Below are 10287 nucleotides of genomic sequence, written 5' to 3' on the forward strand. Positions count from 1 at the left end.
AAAATTTCATTCTTTTTTGCCTTACGAGGCCTATCATGATCTCTTTTTATAAAGAAAATTCTCAAATCGGATCGTTTCGGCTACCCTACCTCGAATCCGGCTAGCTAGGCGTAACGCCTCGAGTCGGCTCGGTAATACGTGAACTGAAACTTGTGCGTGATCCAAAAGCGGGTAACTTGTTTTTTTTTTTTTTTTTTTTTTGTAATGCCCAAAATTTAGCGCTTTTCGCTGTACAGGGCCTCTCATGATTTTTTTTGTTTTTTTTTTTTTTTTTCCCCTCGTCGACCCAGTCGGGTCGCCCGAGGCTGGGGCGACGGAGATGGGTTGACCTAGTCGGGTGACCCAAGTTGGGTCGACCCAGGCGTGCGATCCTGGCTGGGGACAGCAAGTCGATTCTATAAGTTTGCTTGCCAATTTTTCTAGCCAGGTTGGCTCACCAAGTCATCTAACCATGTGGTCTTTGCCAAATCAAGAATTGACTCTTTAAGTCCACTCACAGCTCGTCAAGACGGCTCACCAAGATGACTTACCATCTCGCCTCACCAGGTTGCCCCACCAGGTCACCTCTTCTTTAAGACCGCTCACCATGTCGGCTCCCCAAGCCACCTCACCGAGTCGACTATTCAGGTTGGCTCACCAAGTCGACCCCTTAAGTTCGCTCACCAAGTCAGCTCCCTAAGTCAGCTCACCAAGTCGAATCACCTAGTCGTTTTACCACCTTGCCCCAGTAGGTGTGCTCGCCAAGTCACCCCGCCGAGTTGCTTCTCTAAGCCCACTGACCATGTCAGCTCACCAAGTCAACTCTTTAAGTTCGCTCACCAGGTCAGCCTGCCCAAGTTGCCTCTTTAAGTTCATTCGCCAGGTCGGCCCGCCCAAGTCGCATCAGCGGAGCCCACTCACCATGTCAGCTCACCAAGTCGGTTGTTCAAGTACGTTGCCAAGTCAACTCTTTAAGTTTGCTCGCCAGGTCAGCCCGCCCAAGTCGCCTCTTTAAGTTCGTTCGCCAGGTCGGCCCGCCCAAGTCGCATCAGCGGGCTAACTCGCCGAGTCACCTCACGAAGTTGACTCTTTAAGTGCGCTCACCAAGTCAGCTCACCAAGTCGACTCACCCTCTCGCCTCGATAAGTTGGCTTGCCGAGTTACCCCACCAAGTCGTCGCCTCTTTAAGCCCGCTCACCGTGTCAGCTCGTCAGGTCGGCTCACCAAGTCGACTAATAAAGTAGGCCCACCAAGTCGCCTCAAGGATAGCTCCTCACCATGTTGACTCAATGAGTCGCCTCACCATGTTGACTCTTTGAGCCAGCTCGCCGGGTCGCCTCACCAAGTCGACTCGAGTACGTTGCCAAGTCGACTCTTTAAGTTCGCTCGCTAGGTCGACTCGCCAAGTCAGCTCACCATGTCATCTCAACGAACCAACTCGCCGAGCCGCCTCACCACGTCGGCTCTCTAATACCACTCGCCAAGTCGCCCCACCAACTCGCCCCGTTAGGCCCACTCACCACATCGCCCCGTTAGGCCCACTCTCACCAAGTGGACTCTTTAAGTCTGCTCATAAAGTCGAGCCACCAAGTACTCTCACCAAGTTGACTCTTTAAGTCCTTTCATCGAGTCACCCAACCAAGTACTCTCACCAAGTCAACTCTTTAGGTCCGTTCATCAAGTCACCCAACAAAGTCGACCCTCTAAGTTCGTTCATCGAGTCACCCGACCAAGTCGACTGTTTAAGTCCTTTCATCAAGTCACCCCGCCAAGCCGACTCTTTAAGTCCGTTCATCAAGTCACCAGAACAACTACTCTCACCAAGTCGACTCTATAAGTCCGTTCATCAAGTCGGCCCACCAAGTACTCCCACCAAGTCAACTCTTTAAGTCTGTTCATCAGTTCACCCTGCCAAGTACTCTCACCAAGTCAACTCTTTAGGTCCGTTCATCAAGTCACCCCGCCGAGTCGACCCTTTAAGTCCGTTCATCAAGTTGCCCCGCCGAGTTGCTTCCCTAATCCCACTCACCATGTCCGCTCACCAAGTCGGTTGTTCAAGTACGTTGCCAAGTCAACTCTTTAAGTTCGCTCGCCAGGTCAGCCCGCCCAAGTCGCCTCTTTAAGTTCGTTCGCCAGGTCGGCCCGCCCAAGTTGCATCAGCGGGCTAACTCGCCGAGTCACCTCACAAAGTTGACTCTTTAAGTGCGCTCACCAAGTCAGCTCACCAAGTCGACTCACCATCTCGCCTCGATAAGTTGGCTTGCCGAGTTACCCCACCAAGTCGTCGCCTCTTTAAGCCCACTCACCGTGTCAGCTCGTCAGGTCGGCTCACCAAGTCGACTAATCAAGTAGGCCCACCAAGTCGCCTCAAGGATAGCTCCTCACCATGAGTCACCTCACCATGTTGACTCAATGAGTCACCTCACCATGGTGACTCTTTGAGCCCGCTCGCCGGGTCGCCTCACCAAGTCGACTCGAGTACGTTGCCAAGTCGACTCTTTAAGTTCACTCGCCGGGTCGACTCACCAAGTCAGCTCACCATGTCATCTCAACGAACCAACTCGCCGAGTCGCCTCACCACGTCGGCTCTCTAATACCACTCGCCAAGTCGCCCCACCAACTCGCCCCGTTAGGCCCACTCACCACATCGCCCTGTTAGGCCCACTCTCACCAAGTGGACTCTTTAAGTCTGCTCATAAAGTCGAGCCACCAAGTACTCTCACCAAGTCGACTCTTTAAGTCCTTTCATCGATTCACCCAACCAAGTACTCTCACCAAGTCAACTCTTTAGGTCTGTTCATCAAGTCACCCCGCAAAGTCGACCCTCTAAGTTCGTTCATCGAGTCACCCGACCAAGTCGACTGTTTAAGTCCTTTCATCAAGTCACCCCGCCAAGCTGACTCTTTAAGTCCGTTCATCAAGTCACCAGAACAACTACTCTCACCAAGTCGACTCTATAAGTCCGTTCATCAAGTTGACCCACCAAGTACTCCCACCAAGTCGACTCTTTAAGCCCGTTCATCAGTTCACTCCGCCAAGTACTCTCACCAAGTCAACTCTTTAGGTCCGTTCATCAAGTCACCCCGCCAAGTCGACCCTTTAAGTCCGTTCATCAAGTCGCCCCGCCGAGTTGCTTCTCTAATCCCACTCACCATGTCCGCTCACCAAGTCGGTTGTTCAAGTACATTGCCAAGTCAACTCTTTAAGTTCGCTCGCCAGGTCAGCCCGCCCAAGTCGCCTCTTTAAGTTCGTTCGCCAGGTCGGCCCGCCCAAGTCGCATCAGCGGGCTAACTCGCCGAGTCACCTCATGAAGTTGACTCTTTAAGTGTGCTCACCAAGTCAGCTCACCAAGTCGACTCACCATCTCGCCTCGATAAGTTGGCTTGCCGAGTTACCCCACCAAGTCGTCGCCTCTTTAAGCCCGCTCACCGTGTCAGCTCGTCAGGTCGGCTCACCAAGTCGACTAATCAAGTAGGCCCACCAAGTCGCCTCAAGGATAGCTCCTCACCATGTTGACTCAATGAGTCGCCTCACCATGTTGACTCTTTGAGCTCGCTCACCGGGTCGCCTCACCAAGTCGACACGAGTACATTGCCAAGTCGACTCTTTAAGTTCGCTCGCCAGGTCGACTCGCCAAGTCAGCTCACCATGTCATCTCAACGAACCAACTCGCCGAGCCGCCTCACCACGTCGGCTCTCTAATACCACTCGCCAAGTCGCCCCACCAACTCGCCCCGTTAGGCCCACTCACCACATCGCCCCGTTAGGCCCACTCTCACCAAGTGGACTCTTTAAGTCTGCTCATAAAGTCGAACCACCAAGTACTCTCACCAAGTCGACTCTTTAAGTCGTTTCATCGAGTCACCCAACCAAGTACTCTCACCAAGTCAACTCTTTAGGTCCGTTCATCAAGTCACCCCGCAAAGTCGACCCTCTAAGTTCGTTCATCGAATCACCCGACCAAGTCGACTGTTTAAGTCCTTTCATCAAGTCACCCCGCCAAGCCGACTCTTTAAGTCCGTTCATCAAGTCACCAGAACAACTACTCTCACCAAGTCGACTCTATAAGTCCGTTCATCAAGTCGGCCCACCAAGTACTCCCACCAAGTCGACTCTTTAAGTCCGTTCATCAGTTCACCCCGCCAAGTACTCTCACCAAGTCAACTCTTTAGGTCCGTTCATCAAGTCACCCCGCCAAGTCGACCCTTTAAGTCCGTTCATCAAGTCACCCCGCCGAGTTGCTTCTCTAAGCCTACTCACCGTGTCAGCTCACCAAGTCGGTTGTTCAACTACGTTGTCAAGTCAACTCTTTAAGTTCGCTCGCCAGGTCAGCCCGCCCAAGTCGCCTCTTTAAGTTCGTTCGCCAGGTCGGCCCGCCCAAGTCGCATCAGCGGGCTAACTCGCTGAGTCACCTCACGAAGTTGACTCTTTAAGTGCGCTCACCAAGTTAGCTCACCAAGTCGACTCACCATCTCGCCTCAATAATTTGGCTTGCCGAGTTACCCCACCAAGTCGTCGCCTCTTCAAGCCCGCTCACCGTGTCAGCTCGTCAGGTCGGCTCACCAAGTCGACTAATCAAGTAGGCCCACCAAGTTGCCTCAAGGATAGCTCCTCACCATGAGTCGCCTCACCATGTTGACTCTTTGAGCCCGCTCGCCGGGTCGCCTCACCAAGTCGACTCGAGTACGTTGCCAAGTCCACTCTTTAAGTTCGCTCGCCGGGTCGACTCGCCAAGTCAGCTCACCATGTCATCTCAACGAACCAACTCACCGAGTCGCCTCACCACGTCGGCTCTCTAATACCACTCGCCAAGTCGCCCCACCAACTCGCCCCGTTAGGCCCACTCACCACATCGCCCCGTTAGGCCCACTCTCACCAAGTGGGCTCTTTAAGTTTGCTCATAAAGTCGAGCCACCAAGTACTCTCACCAAGTCGACTCTTTAAGTCCTTTCATCGAGTCACCCCACCAAGTACTCTCACCAAGTCAACTCTTTAGGTCTGTTCATAGAGTCACCCCACCAAGTCGACCCTTCAAGTGCGTTCATCAAGTCACTCCACCAAGTCGACTCTTTAAGTTCATTCATCAAGTCACCCAGCCAGGTCAGCCCACAAATTACTCTCACCAAGTCGACTCTTTAAGTTCGTTCATCAAGTCACCCTGCCAGGTCGGCCCACGAAGTGGACTCTTTAAGTTCGTTCATGAAGTCACTCTACCAAGTCGGCCCACCAGGTCGACTCTTTAAGTTCGTTCATCAAGTCACCCCGCCAGGTCAGCCCACCAACTACTCTCACCAAGTCGACTCTTTAAGTTTGCTCACCAAGTCACCCCGCCAGGTCGGCCCACCAAGTACTCTCACCAGGTCGACTCTTTTGGTTTGTTCATCAGGGCACCCGACCGAGTACTCTCACCAAGTCGACTCTTTAAGTTCGTTCATCAAGTCGCCCTGCCAGGTCGGCCCACCAAGTACTCTCACCAAGTCGACCCTTTAAGTTCGGTCATCAACTCACCCCGCCAGGTCGGCCCACCAAGTACTCTCACAAAGTCGACTCTTTAGGTTCGTTCATCAATTCACCCCGCCAGCTCGGCCCACCAAGTTCTCTCACCGGGTCGACTCTTTAAGTTCGTTCATCAAGTCACCCCGCCAGTTCGACCCACCAAGTACTCTAACAAAGTCGACTCTCTAAGTTTGTTCATCAAGTCACCCTGCCAAGTCAGCCCAGCAAGTACTCTCACCAAGTCACCCCGCTACTTTGACCCACCAAGCTGACTCTTTAAGTTCGTTCATCAAGTCACCCGGCCAAGTCGGCCCACCAAGTCGACTCTTTAAGTCCGTTCATCAAGTCACCCGGCCAAGTCGGCCCACCAAGTCGACTCTTTAAGTCCGTTCATCAAGTCACGTGACCAGGTCAGCCCACCGAGTACTCTCACCAAGTCGACTCTTTAAGTTTGTTCATCAAGTCACCTGGCCAGGTCGGCCCACCAAGTACTCTCACCAAGTCGACTCGCTAAGTCCGTTCATCAAGTCACCCCACCAGGTCGGCCCACCAAGTCGAATCTTTAAGTCTGTTCATCAAGTCACCCCACCAAGTACTCTAACCAAGTCGATTCTTCAAGTGCGTTCATCAAGTCACCCGACCAACTACTCTCACCAAGTCGACTCTTTTACTATGTTCATCAAGTCACCCCACCAAGCACTCTCACCAGGTCAACTCTTTAGGTCCGTTCATAAAGTCACCCCATCAAGTTGACCCTTCAAGTGCGTTCATCAAGTCACCCCACCAAGTACTCTCACCAATTCGACTCTTTAAGTCTTTTCATCAAGTCACCACACCAAGTACTCTCACCAAGTCAACTCTTTAGGACCGTTCATCAAGTCACCTCGCCAAGTCGACCCTTGAAGTCCGTTCATCAAGTCACCCCACCAAGTCGACTCTTTAAGTCAGTTCACGAAGTCACCCAACCAGGTCGGCCCACCAAGGACTCTCACCAAGTCGACTCTCTAAGTCTGTTCATCAGGTCACCCCACCGAGTACTCTCACCAAGTCAACTCTTTAGGTCCGTTCATCAAGTCACCCCGCAAAGTCGACCCTCTAAGTTCGTTCATCGAGTCACCCGACCAAGTCGACTGTTTAAGTCCTTTCATCAAGTCACCCTGCCAAGCCGACTCTTTAAGTCCGTTCATCAAGTCACCAGAACAACTACTCTCACCAAGTCGACTCTATAAGTCCGTTCATCAAGTCGGCCCACCAAGTACTCCCACCAAGTCGACTCTTTAAGTCCGTTCATCAGTTCACCCCGCCAAGTACTCTCACCAAGTCAACTCTTTTGGTTCGTTCATCAAGTCACCCCGCCGAGTCGACCCTTTAAGTCCGTTCATCAAGTCGCCCCGCCGAGTTGCTTCTCTAATCCCACTCACCATGTCCGCTCACCAAGTCGGTTGTTCAAGTACGTTGCCAAGTCAACTCTTTAAGTTCGCTCGCCAGGTCAGCCCGCCCAAGTTGCCTCTTTAAGTTCGTTCGCCAGGTCGGCCCGCCCAAGTCGCATCAGCGGGCTAACTCGCCGAGTCACCTCACGAAGTTGACTCTTTAAGTGCGCTCACCAAGTCAGCTCACCAAGTCGACTCACCATCTCGCCTCGATAAGTTGGCTTGCCGAGTTACCCCACCAAGTCATCGCCTCTTTAAGCCCGCTCACCGTGTCAGCTCGTCAGGTCGGCTCACCAAGTCGACTAATCAAGTAGGCCCACCAAGTCGCCTCAAGGATAGCTCCTCACCATGAGTCGCCTCACCATGTTGACTCAATGAGTCGCCTCACCATGGTGACTCTTTGAGCCCGCTCGTCGGGTCGCCTCACCAAGTCGACTCGAGTACGTTGCCAAGTCGACTCTTTAAGTTCGCTCGCCGAGTCGACTCGCCAAGTCAGCTCACCATGTCATCTCAACGAACCAACTCGCCGAGTCGCCTCACCACGTCGGCTCTCTAATACCACTCGCCAAGTCGCCCCACTAACTCGCCCCGTTAGGCCCACTCACCACATCGCCCCGTTAGGCCCACTCTCACCAAGTGGACTCTTTAAGTCTGCTCATAAAGTCGAGCCACCAAGTACTCTCACCAAGTCGACTCTTTAAGTCCTTTCATCGAGTCACCCCACCGAGTACTGTCACCAAGTCAACTCTTTAGGTCCGTTCATCAAGTCACCCCGCAAAGTCGACCCTCTAAGTTCGTTCATCGAGTCACCCGACCAAGTCGACTGTTTAAGTCCTTTCATCAAGTCACCCCGCCAAGCGGACTCTTTAAGTCCGTTCATCAAGTCACCAGAACAACTACTCTCACCAAGTCGACTCTATAAGTCCGTTCATCAAGTCGGCCCACCAAGTACTCCCACCAAGTTGACTCTTTAAGTCCGTTCATCAGTTCACCCCGCCAAGTACTCTCACCAAGTCAACTCTTTAGGTCCGTTCATCAAGTCACCCCGCCAAGTCGACCCTTTAAGTCCGTTCATCAAGTTGCCCCGCCGAGTTGCTTCTCTAAGCCCACTCACCATGTCAGCTCACCAAGTCGGTTGTTCAAGTACGTTGCCAAGTCAACTCTTTAAGTTTGCTCGCCAGGTCAGCCCGCCCAAGTCGCCTCTTTAAGTTCGTTCACTAGGTCAGCCCGCACAAGTCGCATCAGTGGGCTAACTCGCATAGTCACCTCACGAAGTTTACTCTTTAAGTGCGCTCACCAAGTCAGCTCACCAAGTCGACTCACCATCTCGCCTCGATAAGTTGGCTTGCCGAGTTACCCCACCAAGTCGTCGCCTCTTTAAGCCCGCTCACCGTGTCAGCTCGTCAGGTCGGCTCACCAAGTCGACTAATCAAGTAGGCCCACCAAGTCGCCTCAAGGATAGCTCCTCACCATGAGTCGCCTCACCATGTTCACTCAATGAGTCGCCTCACCATGGTGACTCTTTGAGCCCGCTAGCCGGGTCGCCTCACCAAGTCGACTCGAGTACATTTCCAAGTCGACTCTTTAAGTTCGCTCGCCGGGTCGACTCGCCAAGTCAGCTCACCATGTCATCTCAACGAACCAACTCGCCGAGTCGCCTCACCACGTCGGCTCTCTAATACCACTCGCCAAGTCGCCCCACCAACTCGCCCCGTTAGGCCCACTCACCACATCGCCCCGTTAGGCCCACTCTCACCAAGTGGACTCTTTAAGTCTGCTCATAAAGTCGAGCCACCAAGTACTCTCACCAAGTCGACTCTTTAAGTCCTTTCATCGAGTCACCCCACCGAGTACTCTCACCAAGTCAACTCTTTAGGTCCGTTCATCAAGTCACCCCGCAAAGTCGACCCTCTAAGTTCGTTCATCGAGTCACCCGACCAAGTCGACTGTTTAAGTCCTTTCATCAAGTCACCCCACCAAGCCGACTCTTTAGGTCCGTTCATCAAGTCACCAGAACAACTACTCTCACCAAGTCGACTCTATAAGTCCGTTCATCAAGTCGGCCCACCAAGTACTCCCACCAAGTTGACTCTTTAAGTCCGTTCATCAGTTCACCCCGCCAAGTACTCTCACCAAGTCAACTCTTTAGGTCTGTTCATCAAGTCACCCCGCCAAGTCGACCCTTTAAGTCCGTTCATCAAGTCGCCCCGCTGAGTTGCTTCTCTAAGCCCACTCACCGTGTCAGCTCACCAAGTCGGTTGTTCAAGTACGTTGCCAAGTCAACTCTTTAAGTTCGCTCGCCAGGTCAGCCTGCCCAAGTCGCGTCTTTAAGTTCGTTCGCCAGGTCAGCCCGCCCAAGTCGCATCAGCGGGCTAACTCGCTGAGTCACCTCACGAAGTTGACTCTTTAAGTGCGCTCACCAAGTCAGCTCACCAAGTCGACTCACCATCTCGCCTCGATAAGTTGGCTTGCCGAGTTACCCCACCAAGTCGTCGCCTCTTCAAGCCCGCTCACCGTGTCAGCTCGTCAGGTCGGCTCACCAAGTTGACTAATCAAGTAGGCCCACCAAGTTGCCTCAAGGATAGCTCCTCACCATGAGTCGCCTCACCATGTTGACTCAATGAGTCACCTCACCATGTTGACTCTTTGAGCTCGCTCGCCGGGTCGCCTCACCAAGTCGACTCGAGTACGTTGCCAAGTCGACTCTTTAAGTTCGCTCGCCGGGTCGACTCGCCAAGTCAGCTCACCATGTCATCTCAACGAACCAACTCGCCAAGTCGCCTCACCACGTCGGCTCTCTAATAACACTCGCCAAGTCTCCCCACCAACTCGCCCCGTTAGGCCCACTCACCACATCGCCCTGTTAGGCCAACTCTCACCAAGTGGACTCTTTAAGTCTTCTCATAAAGTCGAGCCACCAAGTACTCTCACCAAGTCGACTCTTTAAGTCCTTTCATCGAGTCACCCCACCAAGTACTCTCACCAAGTCAACTCTTTAGGTCCGTTCATAGAGTCACCCCACCAAGTCGACCCTTCAAGTGCATTCATCAAGTCACCCCACCAAGTCGACTCTTTAAGTTCATTCATCAAGTCACCCCGCCAGGTCAGCCCACAAATTACTCTCTCCAAGTCGACTCTTTAAGTTCATTCATCAATTCACCCCGCCAAGTCGGCCCACCGAGTGGACTCTTTAAGTTCGTTCATGAAGTCGGCCCATCAGGTCGACTCTTTAAGTTCGTTCATCAAGTCACCCCGCCAGGTCAGCCCACAAATTACTCTCTCCAAGTCGACTCTTTAAGTTCGTTCATCAATTCACCCCGCCAGGTCGGCCCACCGAGTGGACTCTTTAAGTTTGTTCATGAAGTCACTCTGCCAAGTCGGC

The sequence above is a fragment of the Cupressus sempervirens genome, chromosome 7 (genome assembly GCF_028749045.1).
Source record: "Cupressus sempervirens isolate cs-2001-9-10 chromosome 7, ASM2874904v1, whole genome shotgun sequence".
In the NCBI taxonomy this organism is placed as follows: domain Eukaryota; kingdom Viridiplantae; phylum Streptophyta; class Pinopsida; order Cupressales; family Cupressaceae; genus Cupressus; species Cupressus sempervirens.